This window comes from Odocoileus virginianus, chromosome 7 (genome assembly GCF_023699985.2).
Source record: "Odocoileus virginianus isolate 20LAN1187 ecotype Illinois chromosome 7, Ovbor_1.2, whole genome shotgun sequence".
Lineage (NCBI taxonomy): Eukaryota > Metazoa > Chordata > Mammalia > Artiodactyla > Cervidae > Odocoileus > Odocoileus virginianus.
In genome coordinates this window covers 62,534,438-62,556,393 of record NC_069680.1, presented here as the reverse complement: position 1 = coordinate 62,556,393, position 21,956 = coordinate 62,534,438, and the positions used below count along the sequence as shown (strand labels likewise).

At 35.8% G+C, this 21,956-nt stretch overlaps 1 protein-coding gene and 1 pseudogene across 2 annotated transcripts in view; both read right to left on the bottom strand.

Moving 5' to 3' along the window:
• MCU (mitochondrial calcium uniporter) overlaps positions 1 to 21,956 on the bottom strand; it is a 223,463-nt gene that overhangs the window by 59,388 nt on the left and 142,119 nt on the right. The window lies entirely within an intron of this gene.
• On the bottom strand, positions 2,392 to 3,150 carry LOC110138923 (SRA stem-loop-interacting RNA-binding protein, mitochondrial pseudogene; annotated as a pseudogene).

Here is a 21,956-nt window from a genome sequence, read left to right as displayed (position 1 = left end):
GACACAACCGAAGCAACTAAACAGGAGCATGATACTCGAATGAATATCCTTACATGTGGGCACAGACATCCGAGAACAAAATACTTCAAGAGAAAGTGCTAGGTTAAAGATATGTGCTCTTCAACTTTTGAAAGTTATTACCAAGTTGTTTTTCATGGAGGTTATATGAATTCATATACCTATCAAATATACTCTAATTCACTAAATGAATTAGACCACTAAATGGTCTCTATGCCCTCCTAAACAATGGACTATTATCAAACTTTGTTATGTTGCCAATATTGCAGGTGAACAGTTTCACCACAACTGTAATTTGCATTTGTTTTGTATTGAGTGATAATTTATACATATTTTAATCTAAGAGTTAGTTGTATTTGTTTTCCTATGCACAAAGTATTTACATCTTTTGTCATTTTTTGAATCTTGATCTTGGTCTTGAATATTATTTTGTAGAAAGTCTTTAAATAGTAAGAAAATTACCCGTTGGTCAACCAAAAACCCTTTGGTTATAAAAATTTCCTTGTTTTTAATTTTTACTTTGTTAATGGCATTTTTGTAAGAACACAATTTTCATGTTTTAAGAGTCAAACTTTTCAATCTTTTCTGTGCGGTTTAAGGGGCCTGTGTCATGTATCTTAGCAGGTTTCCCTACTTTGAGAATATTATAAAATTCTTCCATGGCCTCTAGTTTATTTTCTCAGGTTTAAATCTTTGACTCATTAGGAATTAATTTTAGTCAGTTAAGAAGTAGCAATCCAACTTACCTCTAATGATAACATAGCTATCCCTTATATTTAATAATTCATTTTCCCTCTTATTTTAAATGCTACCTTTTTAATTTTCCAAATACCTACATCAACTTGGATCTTTTCCTGTCCAATGATCTGTATGTTCATGCTCTAGTGGTGGTTTGGTCACTAAGTCATGCTTGACTTCTGCAACCCCACTGACTACAGGCTCATCTGTCCATACAATTTTCCAGGCGAGAGTACTGGAGTGGGTGGCCATTTCCTTCTCCAGGGGATCTGCCTGACCCAGGGATAGAATGCAAGTCTCCTGCACTGCAGGCAGATTCTTTACCAAGTGAGCTACCATTTTAACATTCTAGCTTTATATTTTTACATCTAGCAGGGTGGGGTATTTTCCCTTATTACTTTCCTTTAAGAATTTTCCTTGCTATTTTTGCTTATTTGTATCTCCATATGTAATTCAGAGTCAGTATTTTTAGTTACACACATATGCACAAAGACACACACACACTCATGACACCAATCAGCTTCAAAAGTAACACTGTATTGGGACTAAGAGCATAGAATTTATAATTAACCCTGATACGATTCTGTAATGTACTCTAACTGCAGCCTTTGCAAGTTCATTAGCCTCTTCGTGCCTTAGTTTTAACTGAAAAATGGGCAAAGTGTAATACCAGTAGTTACCACATAAAGTTGCCATGAAGACAAAATGATAAATACATATAAAGCATTTAGAAAGAGCCTGGCATTGAGTAAGTGCTCAATAAAATGTTAGGGATTTTTGTTTGTTTGTTTTGAAGTTGAGATCTTATTAACTCCATGGATTAACAAAAGGAAACTGACATCTATTTTGATTTTGAGTCTTTTCACTCAAGAAACTTGTCTTTCTATTTTAGTCTGTTTTTCTCAAAATATCTTGAATTTTTCTTCATTCAGATTTTTCCTGAGTTTCTTTGTTTTAGGAATGACTGTAGTTTTCTTTGTGATCTAATCTGGGATTTTTTTAATAAGAAAAGTTTAGCCTATTTATATTTATTAATATAACATATATTTAATCTTTCAGTCATCAAATTTTATGTCATAAAATTTTTGTTTCTTGCTTTATTGTTGGTCTTTCTTCTTAAAAAGTTTACTAAACAATTTGTGTTTGCTTTGTTTTAGTTACATGTGTACTTCTACTAGTAATATTAATATGGGAAGTTTTTTGTATTAGTAGTTATTTTAGAGTAAGATCTAAGTTCTTCTAACTACCTTTAAGGCCCAATATTATCTGATACTCTGTTATCTGGGCTTCCCTGGTGGCTCAGAGGTAAAGAATCTATCTGCAGAGCAGGAGACTGCCTGCAATGCAGGAGACATGGATTCTCTCTCTGGGCTGGGAAGACCCGTGAGAAGGAAATGGCCACCTACACCAGTATTCTTGCCTAGGAAATCTCATGGACAGAGGAGCCTGGTGGGACACAGTCTTGGGTGCTGCAAGAGCTCTAATTAGTGACTAAACCACCACCATTCTCTCTCTGACTTCACTTCCTACCATCTGCCTCTCAATCTTCCTGCTTTAGCCCTTAGGCTCTTTTCTATGCACACTACCAATACTTTAACTGTCGTTTTCCCTTTCATTTCTTTTTTTTTTTCCCCCTCTTTTATTTACTTTATTCAGTAGGCAGTGAGGGTCTCAAAAATCTTTCTCTTCATCAGATGTTTGGTCTCCTTGTAAAGCTTTAGGTTTTTGAGGTTGAACATGGAGCTTTACTCCATCAATAACATGATTTTCCTGCTGTAGTGCATTGTTAAGTTCTTCTGAAGAAAAGTGAATCCAACCCATACCTTTGTGAAAGCCAGTCTCTTTGTCAAAAGGAACAGTGCACTTTCTTACATGGCCAAATTGTGCACAGTGTTCTCTCAGCTCACTTGAGGCCGCCGTCCAGGGAATTTTTCTGACAAACGCAACCGGCCGGCCGGTACTTGTTCGCAGCGCCATAGCGCCCCTCGCTGCAGAAACCGCCATCTTTAGGCTGAGGAACTTCTAGTGTCCCTTTCATTTCTTGATTGGCTGAACTTCATCTTATAAAGGTAGGACTCATGAGAGCTAAATTCCCTAATTGCTGGCATGTTAAAAAGTGTTTGTCTTTGCCTTTATACTGAATGACTATTGTACCAGCTATGCTATGTACCAACTATACGTTTGTTCTTGGACCTTTGTAATAGCTATTCCTCTACTTAGAATACTGTTTCTCCAGATAACTCCCCTCAACTCCACGTTTTCTTTTATTGAATTTATTGATTTTTTTTTTTATTGGAGTGTAACTGCTTTACAATGTTGTGTTAGTTTCTGTTGCACAATGAAGTGAATCAGCTGTATGTATACATATATCCCGTCTTGAACCTCCCTCCCACCCCACTATTTCACACCTCCAGGACATCACAGAGCACCAAGCTGAGTTCCCTGCGCTATACAGCAGGTTCCCACTAGCTAGCTATTTTACACACAGTAGTGTACATATGTCAATCTTACGCTCTCAACTCATCTCAGATTTGTTGATTTTAAATGACATATTTTGACAGCTTGTTAAAAAACTGGAGTTTCACTACTTGACATCATTTCTGTCCTGCACCCTTCCAGCTTTTGTTAGTTATATCATTACTACATTGTAAAAGTTTTAAATATTCACACTCTGCTCTGCAAAATCTAATCTTCATGTTTGTTTTAGTCTTAATTTTATAAATCAGTGGACTCTGTATACTACCAATACTTTAAATGTTATTTTCCCTTTCATTTCTTGGTTGACCAAATCTTATAGAGGCAGGACTCATGAGAGCTAAACTTTCTAAATGTTGGCATGTTAAAAAATGTTTGTCTTTGCCTTTATACTGAATGGTTATTTGGACTGGCACAAGATTCCTCAATTAATCCCTCTTTGAGGACATCACTGGTAAAGTGTGAGTGCTCGCTGCTACTTTGGAGAAGTCTGAGGGCAGCCATTATTGTGGACAGTCAAGCTCTTTCAGCTTTGTTGGAGATCTGCAACCATCCCACAGGCATCCTCTCTTTAAGTCTTCTCACACATTTATTTGACCTTCACCAGATCTGCAGTCGTTCTTCATACATTGTGCTTTGGGATTGCAGAGATCTCTCTGGTTGTACTGAAGATGGAGCTTATATTTCTGTTTCTTATTCTCCTTCCCCCAAGAGAGGGAGAAAATGCTGTCCTTTATTGAGCCATCATTTATTTAACTGGTAACTTTTTAATATGAACTTTTCCCAGCTTACACAGAAGTAGAAAACAGAGTATGGTGAATTTCTTCCAACCAACATTTTGTCAAACCTGGTTCATCTATATCCACCCAGTTTTTTCCACAGAGTATCTTAAAGGAAATTCCAAACATCATACTGCTTTACTGAAAATATTTCAGTATACATCTTCTAGGCCATTTTAAAGCAGGAAGTCCTCTATTTTAAAGATTATCAACAATAATAAATGATGTGTTTGTGAGGCAGAGAACTAAATAAAAATGGCTGTTTATCCACCTGCTTTTGTAAATGAAGTTTTACTAGAACACAACCAAACTCATTTATTTACTTACTATCTAGAGCTCATGCACCCACTTTGACACTGCAACAGAAGAACTGAGTAGCTGTGCAGTTGCAGGAGAGTTGGGTAGTTGTGACAGAGACCATGGCCCACAAAGCCCAAAATATTTATCATACGGCCCTTTAAGGAAATGTTTGCTGACCTTTGCTGTAGAAGCCTACCTCCACTGTTGTGAGACAGTTCACTTTCCCAAAGTCCTTCCCAGTCACTTCTATAATGACATTGACAATTATACAATGTTACTCTTTAAGTGTTCACACACACATATAGGCCCTTTTTTTTCTTTAAACCTTTTGATAGCCTATAGTCTAATAAGGACACTGGGTACAAAACAAATTTTGTTCTTGCCTTTTTTCTTTGAAAAATGGCAACAATAACAACAACAAACAAAATAAAAACAAAGACAAAAACTAAATAAATAAAAGGAATGTTAAGTATTCAAGACCAAAGAGGTATTAGTATTCTAAACTGTATTCCATGTCTCTCCTAGATTGAATATATGTTGCTGTTTAAACTGTATATTCTTAATAAATCACAAGAAAATAGGAAGAGTTTAATAAATACTTGATTTGTGCTGAATGTTTTAAAAATATGTCAAAAAGTTAAAAAAAGAAAAACATTCAGGTAAATGGCATATATTATTCACATATTTAAATTTCATAGGCAGAGAACAAGATTAAGGTTAAGAAAGTAAATATTCAGAATGAGCAGAAATCATCAGAGAAAAAGGAAACCTCTAGGCAATCAATGCCAAATAAACATGGTGGTGTGGTGCCAACACGGTCCCTTGAAAAGAAAACACAAGTTTATATCTTTGGTATGAAATAGTCTGTACCTTTGATAAGTATTTTGAGAACCTTTAGGAAAAACAGGGGCTTCCAGTGAAACTAAAGGAAGGAGTAACATCTGTCCTGATATTATAACCATCACCCTTAAATCCTAACCCCAGGAAAAGAAAAATGCTAGCATTGTTAAGTTAGAGTCTGACTACAAAATACTATAACTTTATTTTCCCAAGTCATAAGATTTAAGATAACTTTAAAAATCAAACTTTAGAATTATAAAAAGATATTCCATGACCCTAGAGCAAATCACTAAATTCAAGTCAAAACTAACTTTCATACATTGACATGAATCAGCCATAGATTTACATGTATTCCCCACCCCCCATCCTTTAGTTCTATCATGAGTTAGGCAGTTCTCCTACATGTACCATTCATTGTTCAGAAGAGCAAACTTAGCAACATATTCCTGCCAGAAACTTGGGAAGACTGTCAAGTCTAAATATCCTGTCACTAACCGATAAATATTCAGTCAGTTGGACATTAAAGCAGAAGCTGGGAAACAGAAAAAATAAAGAGAGAAAGAGAGAAAAAAAGAAAGAGGAAAAAGGTACTTCTGTATTAACCCAGTTCCTGTTATTTACAAAAATCTTGGGACCTAATTTCATTAGGAAGCAAATATTTGTTACCTGTGTCAAACTATATAAAAAATACTATATTAGTTATGTCAAAAAGCTTAAGATGGAATAACTATATATATATATATGCACTTATCCATGGCTAAAACCAAAATATAAATAGTCTGATTATTATCATGAGTTTAGATATGTCAAATGATATTCTCCTTTTACACTCCCCCTCGTAACAGGGAAGCTTATAAGAATGGACCCTTTCTGGATGCATGAGACAAGTGCTCAGGGCTGGTGCACTGGGAAGACCCAGAGGGATGGGATGCAGAGGGAGGCAGGAGGGGGGATCGGAATGGGGAACACATGTAAATCCATGGCTGATTCATGTCAATGTATGGCAAAAACCACTACAATATTGTAAAGTAATTAGCCTCCAACTAATAAAAAAAAAAGAAAAAAAAATGGACCCTTTCAATACATGCTTCAAAAGTCTTTCTTCTTAAAAAAAGTCTCTTTTCTTCAAGACCAGAGTAGCCAGGTTTCAACAACTTTTCAATACCTCTAAAATCTAGTGCTTACAAGTATACTAGGATTAACACTGTAAAAGTATGTCAGTTGTTCTAAAGCAAGACACCCCTGGGTTGGGAAGATTCCTTAGAGAAGGAAATGGCAACCCACTCCAGTATTCTTGCCTGGGAAATTCCATGGACAGAGGAGCCTGGTGGGCCATAGTCCATGGGGTCACAAAGAGTCGGACACGACTTAGGGACTAAACAACAACAAAGCAAGGCAAGCCTACAACAGTGTCTACAGTTGGGCACCAGTTTTATCCATATCCTTGATATAATAAAACCGCTGAAGCATTGCATCACCGATAATGTCTCACTACTTCAGTTCTACCAATATACTAAAATAAGACTTCAAATCCTCAAGATCTGATATAGGAGGAAATACTGCACTTAAAAGAGTTGGGGCCAGCTGAAATCTTGATTCGACCCCAAAGTCTCAGTTTACCCAGTTGTTAAATAAAAACAGCAATGACAACAAAACCTATTTCACAAGGCTGATTTCACTTAAGGATAAATAAAAGTATAAATATGACAGTATTTGAATGACTAACATTCTATGAAAATTTAAGACATTCAGAAATATAAATTCTGAATAGGGACATCCCTGGAGGCCCAACAGTTTAGACTCTGTGCTTCTAGTGCGGGCTGGGTTCGATCCCTTGTCTGGGAACTAAGATGCCACATGCCATGTGGTGTGGCCAAAAGAAACTCCTCAGCCCCCCTCCCCCCCACCAAAAAAAAAAAAAAAACCCTCAAAACAAATTAATCTCTTTAAGTGCCTCTTATTTACAAGAATTTAATAAATTTAACATATTTCAAAAGTCACAACTACTCTAAACAAAGAAATTGTTATTGTTCAACCGCTAAGTCATGTCTGACTCTTCTGCAACCCCACGGACTGCAGCCCGCCAGGCTCCTCTGTCCACAGGATTTCCTAGGCAACAATACTGGAGTGGGTTGCCATTTCCTTTTCCAGGAAATCATACCATACAATGCAACACCTTGTGATGATAAAGCTAGAAATCTGAAGGTTTAAAGAGAACCTCTTCAGAAAGCACTATTAAAAACATTTAAAGGGTTACAGGGCATATTTTATTCTTCTCTCAATAACTCACCAAGGAAGCAAAGTTTCTGATACAGTTTAAGTGAAAGTGGTAATTATATTCTGTAAGCTAAATTACGTAATATAGTTTAATATTAGAAAATTATTTTGTCCTTGAATATGTTATTTTAAATGGTTCCTACATTTTATTATAATGTTGACAACATTTCCCCATTAGAACATACTGTTCTTCATATGGAAAATCATGATTCAATTTATATACCTTTGACCTTCAAGAGAATTTGACATCTATAAAACAAGGCAATATGAAAGGCTTTCATGGTATCTTTCAACATCAATTTTCTAATTAGGAAATTAAATCTAGCTTCCAAATTATCAATAAGGTATTTAAAAACTAATACTTGTTGAACAACTCACAGTGCTTTGAGGATCGAATGTATATAAAGATAAACGTATAGAATAGCATGTGTGCATATATGCTAAGCTGCCTCAGTCGTGTCCAACTCTGCAACCCTATGGACTGTAGCCTGCCGGGGTCCTCAGCTCATGGGATTCTCCGAGCAAGAATACTGAAGTGGGTTGCCATGCCCTCCTCCAGGAGATCTTTCTGACCCAGGGATCGAACCTGTATCTCTTACAGCTCCTGCACTGCAGGCGGGTTCTTTACACCAGCGCCACCTTGGAAGCCCATATAATAGCATACATGTATATAAAGGCACTTAGTCACAAAATCTTCATTGCTGATCTAACAACAGACTAAAATAATCAGAGCATTCAAACCTTAAACATAACTAGTTGTATATCACATCATTCAACATAATATGAATTGACATAAAGGTAATTTTTAAATCCAAGTAAATACAAATATCAACCCACTCCAGTATTCTTGCCTGGAGAACTCTACAGACAGAGGAGGTGGGCAGGCTACAGTCCATGTGGTCACAAAGAGTTGGACGTGACTGAGTGACTAAAACACACACACATTTTTTAATGGTATCAAGAAACACTCATTCTTTCCTGGTGGTCCAGTGGTTAAGACTCCACATTTCCAATGCAGGCGGCGTTGAGTTTGATTCCTGGTTGGGGAACTAATATCCCACATGCCTCACAGCACGAGCAAAATAAAAACAAACCAGTTTTAAAGAAATTCAATTAAAGAATGCTCATTAAATTATCTTAAATTAGCTTTTGAAATATATATCTAGGTTCTAAACTTGAAAGTATTACCAGAATTTCTAGTATATCACTACTTATTAAGTTAATTTAGTATGAATTAAATTAATTGATAAACAATGTTTCTATTTAAGATTTTGGTATCACCCCAAAATTACAACCTATAGTTTATACTGGATAAGAACTAGAGTCTAATATCTGCTAAAATATCACTGTGTAGTCGAAACCCCTAGTATCTGAGGCAATTCGACACCTACACTCAGAATGTGCTTACACCCTGATGGTTGCTACATTTTCCTTAATGGATGCAGTTTTTTATCTCTTGGATCTCAAGACAGACACGTTAATGATATGAAGGCATTTCTGCTTTTCTTAAGTGACAATCTGCCTTTCCCACAGAGAACTGGGAATTTCTTTTCTATTTTGTTCCTTTCCTTCTGTTTATTAAGAACCTACACTCATAAGAAAAGTAAAAATCGTGGCTCCACTCTATCATACTGTTTTTACAATTATTATTTTATCTAACATTTTATTATGAATCTTCAAAGAGCAAAGTTGAATTTTATAGTGAACACTTTTATACCTTTCACCTGGATTCTATATTATCATGTTATCTATCCATTCTTTTCCTTTACAGAAATTCTGAATTCTTGTTTCTTTAATCATTTAAAAAATATATTACATTCTCTAACTCCATTTCCTCTACAACTTTTCTGCACTACTCCTAGACTTTACTTCTAGGTTTTGTCATACCTGTTTTCATTTGTCACATTGTATTCTAATTATCTGTTTAGATGCCTGCCTCCCTTTCAGAGTAACATCACCCTGAAGACTGCCTTCCTTCCTTTATATGTTGGTACTCTACCCCTCTACATGAGGAGAAAGCAGAAGCTTCATAAATATTTATCTAATTGAGTTGTCTTCTTCCTTATATTTCAGTTTCCTTAACATTTTTTATGACTTTGCCTTGTTGTATTACTGCTAAACTAATCCAAGTAATAAGTAATTATTATTTCTATAAGAATTTTGGGAGATACTCAGAGTGCCAGTTTCTTCATATATATGAAATGTCTATTTTATTTTTAGCTGCTGTAAGTACAAATGTATTCCATGTTGTACTGAGATGGCCACTAATTATTTTGTAAACAACGACAAAAAATCCAAATGCAAAATCCTTTAAGAACTCACTGTCCCATAAAATCTAGCATTTGTACCTCTTGATAACCATTTACATAATTCAAAGCAGCATAGACTTAGATATAAAGGAATGAAATCAGCATGTAAACTACATGGGAATGTGAACTCTCAATAAGTATTTGTTAAATGAATAAACATAGGTGTTTAAAAGATCTTTGTATTGAGAGTAAAAATAGAACTTCACTGGTTGCGTTTTTTGATTCACAGTTCAATTTGGCTATGGTTCTTTTCATCACCTGAATTATATTTCCTTCCAAAATACCATTAAAGTCTGTAGAGTCTCAGTATAAACCAATGTTAGGGATATAGGTAGATGCATCTATAAATTAATGTATTGGGATAAAACTCCCTTCTCTAATGTGGCATAGAAGTTAGGAAAACAAGAACTTTTTTTAATAAGTATTTTATTTTGGCTTGATGATAAGGAAAAAAGTGTCAGTTATATTATTCTTTATGCTTTATATAACAGAAGTATTTTTTAGTTCTTTGTACTTCGCTGATGCCCACAGCTATGAAATTACTGAGCTGTTTCTAGACAACTGCCACTCAACATGTAGTTGGTGAATTTGCAGCATCAGAGGATTATGTTAGAAATGTACATTCTCAAGCCCCACCTCAGACTTGCTGAATCATAATTTGCATTATAACAACATGACAAGAGAAGCACTGCTGCAATTCATTCAGACAAGATTCAGGGGATACATCAGTTAGGACACTTTACCTTTCTTATTTATCAAGACCCCAGTATAAGCATCAAGGGAGACAACATGACATAAAGAATATTGCATTAAGAGTTTGAAAAGTCAGATTCTAATCTCTAGTATGTGACCTTAAACTTTAGCTCTTCTTATCTGTAAAATGAATGAGTTATACAACATATACTGCAGGGCTCTTTCAACTCCAAAAGTCTATGAATATATGAAAATAAATACTAATAGGTATTTGGGGAAATGACTCAACTGTATGTACTATCTTAAGAAATTTGGCTTACTTTTAATGCTACAGGAGTCTTGTCCATCAATTACTTTGTTTAGGTTTGAAAATCAATCTCTATTTTTCATTTTCACACTTGGTTTCTGAAAGATGCACAGTGGTGAATAACTTGGGAAGTGGGTGGCTACTAATAATAATTCCCTTCACTGCTTCCTTTGTTCTTAAATGCCAATAAAACACAGGTAATAGACAGGATTCATGAAAAAGTAAAATCAGATTCTGTATTTTGAATCAGAGCAGGAGAATAATATCATTCTTAGGAAAAACATGGTTGAAACATTTAGAGGTGAAGGATTATGATGCCTGACACTGTCAAATAAATCAGAAAATAATAAATAATAGTGAGTGTGTGTATATATATATCCACATGTTTGTGTAAAGAGAGAGAGATAAAGCAAATGTGGCAAAATAATAATTGATGAATCTAGGTAAAGGGTGTATGATTGAATATTATGATTTCTACAAGTTTTCTGTAGGCTTGAAATTTTTCCAAATAAAAGTGGAGAAAGAAAAGTAATTAACATAAATGTAATATGTACTGACCCCCAAATAACTTGTTGTTATCTTCTCCATTTTTTAAAGTAAAGTATAGCAGATTTATTTTTCTGAAACCTTTAAAATGCAAGAGAAAAGCTAGGATAGAAAGGGGAGAAATATCATTATATACAAAATTTCAGTAACTTTTACTCCCATATTGATTCTATACTTTGCCTTTTAGTTAACAGATTTGCTTTATTCTTTTCTTAGCTTAGGATAAAATAAATGGGGGAAAAGAAGTAGTAGTGAGAAGCTGTGTCATGTCTTTCTTATATTAATGAACTAAAGGATTTCAAACCATTCTAGTTTCAGCTAATAATGAAAAAGAATGTAGCTACCACTCACAAATATAAATAACTACAGACCCTTTTTATTCCTCTGCAATGAGAGGGACATAACAGCTGACAGGGACATAACAACTGCTATAAAAATCACTCTCTACCCTCCCATGTGTTATGTAAGTATAATACACTTATACCATGAGAAGACTAAAACATAAAATGAAAAAGTATGAGAAAAACAGCTATTTTGTTTAAGAATTTCTTTTTCATTTACAATAAGTTATTGTACCAAATTAAAAACAAAATAAACATGCTGCCTGCATTCCCAATGTAGTTGTCCTGCTTAATAGTCAATCTCAATCTGGAATATGAGCAAAAGAATCATATACTAGCCGACTAGTATTTTCCCTTCATTCCTTCCAGACTTTATCCAACAACAGTATTACAAGAACAACAAATTCAGCTTCAACTAATTGGAAATTTAAAAACACTCATAAATCTTGTTTGTTCTTAGCACTCTGGCCTCATATAGATACACAGATTTGGATAAACTTTCCTCCTTTTATTACCTTTAGTGAAGGATATTTATTTTAATTTTCTTGATTTTTAAAAATATTCTTACGAAGGTGTTCCAGAGTGTAGCTTCAAATAATAAATACATTTCTTAAAATTAATACAAAATAGTAGTCATTAAAGGTATTTGGGCAGCACAAAGGGTAATGAAAGTTAAGATGATTTTCCTATATAATTCAAAACCGAAAACACCCAGAATAGTCCTCAGCCCACTCTGACTCCAGCTGATCTCTCCATCTGTTTAGGGATCAAATGGGGGCCAATCTCTTAGCTAACAATACTTGAAAAAAAATTTTTTTTTACTGAAGTATAGTTGATTTACAATGCTCTGTTTAATTTCTGCTATATAGCAAAGTGACTCAGTCATATATATATAATTTTTTCATATTCTTTTTCCATTATGGCTTATTACAGGATATTGAATACAGTTGCCTCTGCTCTACAGTAGGACTTTGTTATTTACCCATCCTACGTATAATAGTTTACATCTCCTAATCTCAAACTCCTAATCTTTCCCTCTCCCAAACCCCTCCCCCTTGCAACCATAAGTCTTTCTCTATGTCTGTGAATCTGTTTTGTTCCTTAGATATGTTCCTATAGGTCATATTTTAGATTCCATATGTAAGTGATATCATCTGATATTTGTCTTTCTCTTTCTCACTTATTTTGCTTAGTATGATAATCTCTAGGTCTATCCATGTTGCTGCAAATGGCATTATTTCATTCCTTTTAATGCCTGAGTAATAGTAATAGTCCAGCGTGTGTGTGTGTGTGTGTGTGTGTGTGTGTGTGTGTGTGTGTGTATGTATTGATATACATACATCTTCTTTATCCATTCATCAGTTGATGGACATTTAAGTTGTTTGCATGTCTTGGCTATCCCAAATAGTGCTATCTTAATTAACAGCTCTGATCACAACGTTACACAGTTAAGAGTGAGATTGAGAGACTGGCAGATCCTTACCTATGTACAAGAGAGGCCCTTACCACTCCACTAGCTTCCTCTCCATCTTCTAGACATGCACAAGGTCTAAGTTTTCAAAATACTTTATCCATTCTACAAAGAATTTGAGGCAACAACACAAACACTCCATAAAATGGTGGCATTTTTTAAAAAATCTGAAGTTGAAATTAAAAAACCAAGACCAGTAAAAATAAAAATATTAGAAAACAAAAATTGAGATTAATAGAAGTTTTTATGTGGCTCATCAAACAGATGCTACATTAAGTTGCATATTTAGCTTTAAGTCTCTGTGGTAACCAGAATAACAACCTCCTCATGCACAATGTCTATATCCCAATCTCTGGATTTTGTGGGCATATTACTGGCAAAGGGAAATTAAGGTTCCCGATGGGATTAAGGTTGCCAGTAAACTGAGTTTAGAATAGTAGATAATCCTGGAGAGGACCAATGGTATCAAAGGGACCTTCAAACAGTTAGAAGATGTGGCTACAGAGAACCAGAGAGATGACAGTTTGACAAAGACCAAGAAGGACTCTCCCAAGTGTCACTAGAGAAACAGGGTCATGGCAAGCAGGTAGCTTCTGAAGCTGGAAAAGGCAAGGAAACAGGTTCTCCCTTGGAGCCTCCATAAAGAAATACAGACTTGCTGACGCCTTGGTTTTAGCCCATTGAGACTTGTACTGGACTTCTAACCTACTTAACTATATAAGATAATAAATTTACGTTGTTTTAAGCCACGAAGTTTGTTGTAATTTCTTAGGGCAACAATAAAAAACTATTATGGCTTCTTAGCCCCCAAGACAAAAAGACAGCACAATCAGTGATAATTCTCAATAATAGTAGAGAGAAATTATAACAACTTGTCAGGAAAGGCATAATATTTTCTAGCACAAAGTTCTAAAAGAAATTTCTGATGCAATGATTTATGTAGGAGGCTCTGAGTAATAACAGTGGATACAGGGATCCCCCCAAATTCTGGATATTAGATTAAATAAAACACTTCACAAGACTGTTTCTTATATTACTCTTTGATAAGAGATGAGGCTCTTCATCATCTTAAAATATAACTGAGTAGAGTCAATCTGTGAGGGGGTAAAATAATACAAATTTGTTTTGCTTTTTTTTTTTGGCAGAGTCAGCTTGATTTAAAAATTTTATAACTTAGAACAGCATGCATATTATGGACAATTAAGTACAATAATTTATATAATAAAGTTTATTTAGAATTCCCTGGTGGCTGAGACAATAAAGAATCCGCCTGCAAAGCAAGAGACCCAAGTTTGATCCCTAGGTCAGGAAGATCCCTTGGAGAAAGGAATGGCTACTCACTCCAGTATTCTTGCCTGGAGAATTCCTTGGACAGAGGAGTCTGGTGGGTTATAGTCCATTGGGTCACAAAGAGTCAGACATGACTGAGCAACTAACACTTTCATAACAGATCTATAAATTGGTAAATCTCAAGATTTAAAAATTATAGAAGGATAAGCAAATTACAGTACTCTACATGTAAGTTTAAAGGAAACAAATATATACATAGCAAAAAAGGCCTGGACTTTATATTAATGGCACCACACAGAATGTATTAATTTGAATTTGGCTTTTGTTGCTCAACATTATACATATTATATTTATCCATGTTGTTGAGTATAGCAGTAGTTAGTTCTTTTTCATCACTGTGTATCTATGTATCCATTACATGAATCCATTGTATGAAAATTCCAAAAGGGACATTTGGGCTATTTTCAGACTTGGGTAATTATGCTGTGATAAAAGTTCCTTATGTCTTTTGGTACACTTACATATGCACATCCTCTGTCTGGGTATATAGTTAGGAGTAGAATTGCTTAGTCACAGGTTATGTGTATGTTCAGTTTTAACAGACATACCCAGTTTTGCAAAGTAGTAGGTAACAACTTATATATACCAACTAGCGTTTAAGAGTTCCAAAATGCTCCGCATTCTTGTGAATACCTGGTATTGTCAGCTTTGTTAAATTATGGCCATTCTGGTAGATGTGTATGTTATCTCCTAATAGTTTTATTCCTTGATGATTAATGAGGTAGAGATCCTTTCCCTATGTTTAGTGAACATTTTGATAGCCTCTTATGAGTATCCAAAGTTTCTCCTTTAGTTTTCTTGTTGGGTAGCTTTTTTTTCTTATTGATTATTAAATTTCTTAATATAGTTTGGGTATGACCCCTTTGTCAGACACATGTATTGTTAATATCTTTTCTCTCTGTAGTTTGCTGCTTCTCTCTTAATGGTATATTGAAGAACAAAAATTTTTAATGTTAATACAATTAGTGATCATTTCCTTTATAATTAGTACTTTCTGTATCCTATACAGGAATTTTTTCCTATTCCAAGATCATAAAGACATTCTATGTGTTCTTTAGTAAGCTTTATTATTTTACTTTTATATTTACATCTATATTTTAAGTAGAAGCTTTTTATATCTGCTGTGAGGTGAAGCCAAGATTAAACTTATTTTTTATATATGGCATCAAATTGACCCAGCATGTATTGAAAACACCATCCTCTCTCAACTGAACTGAGAGGGAGGATTTGTCATAAATCAGGTGTGTGGGTGTATCTCTGTATTTTCCACTTTGTTCCATTTGTCTATTTATTTGTCCTTGTACCATTCTACACTATCTTAATTACTATAGCTTTATTAAGTCTTAGCATCTGGTATTGTAAATCCTTCAGTTTTTCTTCATGGTCATCTTATTTTTAGCCCTTTGCATTTCCTTATACATTTAAAAATCAGTTTATTAATTCCCACACAGAATTTTCCTCAGGTTTATATTGGATATATAGATCAATTAAGGGAGAAGAGATAATTAAACAATGTTGAGTCTTCCAAAACTTGTTTTATGGTCTAGTTTATAGTCAATTTTGGAAACTGTTCAATGTGCATTTGAAAATGGCCAAGTATCTACAGTTGGTTGGATATGGTGTTGCCAGAGGCTTTTAATATCACTGAGTTAAAGCTGACGATTTCTGAGGACAATTAAAGGGCTTAACTTTGTTTCTTGTTTGACTGGAAAGAAGCAAAGAAAATGCTTCTACTCCTGCAAAGAAACATGTTGATTCAAGAAACCGTTGTGAGGAACTTTCCAAGCAGAATAAACTACTTCCATAAACACTGTGGAGTTAAAGTCAGGCAGAAAAGCATGTTTGTTTCCTTTTGATAAAAAGACAGATTTCATGTTCAGAAACCAGGCATGAAAGGAAACTATAAACAAGGTGAAAAAACAACCCTCAGAATGGTAGAAAATAATAGCAAATGAAACAACCTACAAACGATTAATTTCCAAAATACACAAGCAGCTCATACTACTCAATATCAGAAAAACAAACAATCCAATGAAAAAGTGAGCAAAAGAACTAAACAGACATTTCTCCAAAGAAGACATACAGATGGCTAATAAACACAAGAAATGATACTCAACACTGTTCATTATCAGAGAAATACAAATCAAAACTACTGGGAGATATCACCTTACACCAGTCAGAATGGCTATCATTTAAAAAATCTACAAACAATTAATGCTGAAGAGGGTGTGGAGTCAAGGGAACCCTCTCACACAGTTGGTGGAAATGTGAGTCGAGCCAGTCTGAGGTGCTGCAGTCCATGGGGTCACAAAGAGTCAGACTAGACTGAGCAACTGAACTGAATTGAACTGATAGCCACTTTGGAAGACAGTATGGAGATTCCTTAAAAAACTAGGAATAAAACTACCATATGACCCAACAATCCCACTACTAGGCATACACCCCGAGGAAACCAAAACTGAAAAAGACACATGTACCCTAATGTTCACTGCAGCACTATTTACAACAGCTTGGACACGGAAGCAACCTAGATGATCATCGGGTGATGAATGGATAAAGAAGCTGTAATACATGTATACAGTGGAATATTACTCAGCCATAAAAAGGGACACATTTGAGTCAGTGCTAATGAGGTGGATGAACCTAGAGCCTATTACAGAGTGAAGTAAGTCAGAAAGAGAAAAATAAATATCATACAGTAACACATACACATGGAATCTAGAAAGATGGTACTGATGAACCTACTTAGCGAGTAGCAATGGAGATGCAGACACAGAGAACAGACTTATGGACATGGGGCTGGGGGAGGAAGGGCAGGGTGAGATAAATGGAGAGAATAACATGGAAACATATATACTCCCATATGTAAAATAGACAGTCAATGAGAATTTACCACAGGACTCAGGGAACTCAAACCAGAGCTCTGTAACAACCTAAAGGGGTGGGATGGGTGGGATGTAGGAGGGAGGTTCAAGAGGGAGGGGACATATGTACACCTACAGCTGATTCATGTTGATGTATGGCAGAAGCCAACACAATACTGTAAAGCAATTATCCTTTAACTAAAAATAAATAAACTAAAAAATAAATTTTTTAAATTTAACAACAACAACAAAAAAGAACCCAGGCATGCATATTAATCTTATTAAGGCTGGACTCAAAGGCTGGACTGGGTTGTTTTACTCTCTGGAGCTACATGACTAATTGATAGTTAAACCAGTTTTCTAGAATGAATATACATTTTTCAAAAAGTTTATCACATACAACTGGTAACTCTTAGACATCAGATAAAGTTTAAAATTAGCTGATTATTTCACTATACTTTACATGAAGGGAACATTTCATTAGGAAATATCTACCTTGTATTTCAGTGCATTGTAGGCTTTGGGGACTAAATGTTTTGATTTAAAAAATATTTTAAGCCCTTATAAACCTTCATTCTTTGACTTGTATCATAGATCATTGTTTGCTTTCTAGTCTGTTTCCTGCAATATAGAAACCTATCATTTCTCCTAGACAGGAGCAATGATCACAAGGAAATTAGAAAGTTAAAAATGGGACAACACTTTTAAAGATAAAGCAAAAATCAATTTCAGTTGGCAGAATGGGCACTGAATCAAGGAACAGAATTTGATGCACAAAGTTGAAGTCTTGGTCTCAATACTGAGTTGAAAGCAGATGACTGTGTGGAACCTAGCATCAGTGTCACCATTTGGGGAAGAAAAAAGAAAACAAAATAAAAAAACAGAACACTAACAGGATGAAGTAGGGAATAACTATTGACTGAAACACTGTGAAACTTCTAAGTAGGGAATAACTATTGACTGAAACACTGTGAAACTTCATATTATTATTCTACTTAAAAAACCCTAGCCAAATGGATGAATAAGAAGTCCAAAAAGAGATATCTACTTGACCACTTGCCAGTGAAATATCAAATAATCCCTTGTTATGCCTATCAAAGCAAAGCATGGGTAACTGTGAAAACCACCTAAATGTTTGCCCTCCAGCTAATATAAACATGAAGTCAAAAGTAGCACTAAAACACCAAAAATATCTATTTCCTCCCAACAATGAAGCTGACCAGTTTATGAGTATAGTTTGTCTAAGAGGAGGATAAGAAAAATTATTAAGAATCAAATCTAACAGTTCTTATGATACATGGCACACAATATCTTATTTCTTACTGATAAAATTCTCTACAAATGTTAGCAAGCATTACAACAAAAACATGAGGTATATAAATACATATTACACACATACACAGATGAAATATCCTTTGAAGCATAAATAAGGTAAATAGACATGTCTTTCAACAGATTTTCACTGATGAAAGCTGCCCACCTCAAGCACATTACTACTTCCTGCACTGTAACATATATATATCACTCAACTTCATAGAATAAATGACACACACTTTCCCTTCAAACTTATCTTCAAGAGGGAAAAATGTATTTATCTTTGAAGTGGGTAGAAAAAATTTTTTTCTTGAGTCAACAATACCATCTAACTATGATATGATAAGAGAAACCCAAGTAAGATGGTAGGTGTTGCGAGAGGGCATCAGAGGGCAGACACACTAAAACCGTAATCACAGAAAACTAGCCAATCTGATCACAGGACCACAGCCTTGTCTAACTCAGTGAAACTAAGCCATGCCGTCCACCCAAGACGGACGGGTCATGGTGGAGAGGTCTGACAGAATGTGGTCCACTGGAGAAGGGAATGGCAAACCACTTCAGAATTCTTGACTTGAGAACCCCATGAACAGAAGGAAAAGGCAAATTGATAGGATACTGAAAGAAGAACTCCCCAGGTCGGTAGGTGCCCAATATGCTACTGGAGATCAGTGGAGAAATAACTCTATAAAGAATGAAGGGATGGAGCCAAAGCAAAACAACACCCAGTTGTGGGTGTGACTGGTGATAGAAGTAAGGTCCGATGCTGTAAAGAGCAATATTGCATAGGAACCTGGAATGTTAGGTCCATGAATCAAGGCAAATTGGAAATGGTCAAATAGGAGATGGTAAGAGTGAATGTCAACACTCTAGGAATCAGCAAACTAAAATGGACTGGAATGGGTGAATTTAACTCAGATGACCATTATATCTACTACTGTGGGCAGGAATCCCTTAGAAGAAATGGAGTAGCCATCATAGTCAACAAAAGAGTCCAAAATGCAGTACTTGGATGCAATCTCAATAAGGACAGAATGCTCTCTGTTCATTTCCAAGGCAAACCATTCAATATCACAGTAATCCAAGCCTATGCCCCAACCAATAATGCTGAAGAAGCTGAAGTTGAATGGGTCTATGAAGACCTCTAAGACATTTTAGAACTACCACCCAAAAAAGATGTCCTTTTCATTAGAGGGGACTGGAATGTAAAAGTAGGAAGTCAAGAAACACCTGGAGTAACAGGCAAATTTGGTCTTGGAGTACGGAATGAAGCAGACAAAGTCTAATAGAGTTTTGCCAAGAGAACGCATTGGTCACAGCAAACACCCTCTTCCAACAACACAAGAGACGACTCTACACATGGACATCACCAGATGGTCGACACTGAAATCAGACTGATTATATTCTTTGCAGCCAAAGATGGAGAAGCTCTATACAGTCAGCAAAAACAAGACCGGGAGCTGACTGTGGCTCAGATCACGAACTCCTTATTGCCAAATTCAGACTTAAGCTGAAGAAAGTAGGGAAAACCACTAGACCATTCAGGTATGACCTAAATCAAATCCCTTATGACTATACAGTGGAAGTGAGAAACAGATTTAAGGGACTAGATCTGATAGACAGAGAGCCTGATGAACGATGGATAGAGATTCTTTTTTTTTTTTTTTTTTAATTTTTATTAGTTGGAGGCTAATTACTTTACATCATTACAGTAGTTTTTGTTATACATTGATATGAATTAGCCATGGATTTACATGTACTCCCCATCCCAGTCCCCCCTCCCACCTCCCTCTCCACCCGATCCCTCTGGGTCTTCCCAGTGCACCAGGCCCGAGCACTTGTCTCATGTACCCAACCTGAGCTGGTTATCCGTTTCACCCTAGATAATATACATGTTTCAATGCTGTTCTCCTGAAACATCCCACCCTCGCCTTCTCCCAGAGTCCACAAGTCTGTTCCATACATCTGAGTCTCTTTTTCTTTTTTTGCATATAGGGTTATCGTTACCATCTTTCTAAAGTCCATATATATGTGTTAGTATACTGTAATGGTCTTTATCTTTCTGGCTTACTTCACTCTGTATAATGGGCTCCAGTTTCATCCATCTCATTAGAACTGATTCAAATGAATTCTTTTTAATGGCTGAGTAATAGTCCATGGTGTATATGTACCACAGCTTCCTCATCCATTCGTCTGCTGATGGGCATCTGGGTTGCTTCCATGTCCTGGCTATTATAAACAGTGCTGCAATGAACACTGGGGTGCATGTGTCTCTTTCAGATCTAGTTTCCTTGGTGTGTATGCCCAGAAGTGGGATTGCTGGGTCATATGGCAGTTCTATTTCCAGCTTTTTAAGAAATCTCCACACTGTTTTCCATAGTGGCTGTACTAATTTGCATTCCCACCAACAGTGTAAGAGGGTTCCCTTTTCTCCACACCCTCTCCAGCATTTATTGCTTGTAGACTTTTGGATAGCAGCCATCCTGACTGGCGTATAATGGTACCTCATTGTGGTTTTGATTTGCATTTCTCTGATAATGAGTGATGTTGAGCATCTTTTCATGTGTTTGTTAGCCATCTGTATGTAGAGGTTCTTGACATTGTACAAGAGACAGGGATCAAGACCCATCCCCATGGAAAAGAAATGCAAAAAGGCAAAACAGTTGTCTGAGAAGGCCTTATAAATAGCTGTGAAAAGAAGAGAAGCGAAAAGCAAAGGAGAAAAGGAAAGATATTCCCATTTGAATGCACAGAGAGTCAAAGAATAGCAAGGAGAGATAAGAAAGCCTTCCTCAGAGATCAATGCAAAGAAATAGAGGAAAACAACAGAATGGGAAAGACTAGAGATCTCCTCAAGAAAATCAGAGATACCAAGGGAACATTTCACACAAAGATGGGTTCAATAAAGGACAGAAATGGTATGGACCTAACAGAAGCAGAAGATATTAAGAAGAGGTGCCAAGAATACACAGAACAACTGTACAAAAAAGATCTTCACAACCCAGATAATCACAATGGTGTGATCACTCACCTAGAGTCAGACATCCTGGAATGTGAAGTCAGGTGGGCCTTAGAAAGCATCACTACGAACAAAGCTAGTGGAGGTGATAGAATTCCAGTTGAGCTATTTCAAATCCTGAAAGATGATGCTGTGAAAGTGCTGCATTCAATATGCCAGCAAATTTGGAAAACTCAGCAGTGGTCACAGGACTGGAAAAGGTCAATTTTCATTTCAATCCCTAAGAAAGGCAATCCCAAAGAATGCTCAAACCACCGCACAATTGCGCTCATCTCACATGCTAGTAAAGTAGTGCTCAAAATTCTCCAAGCCAGG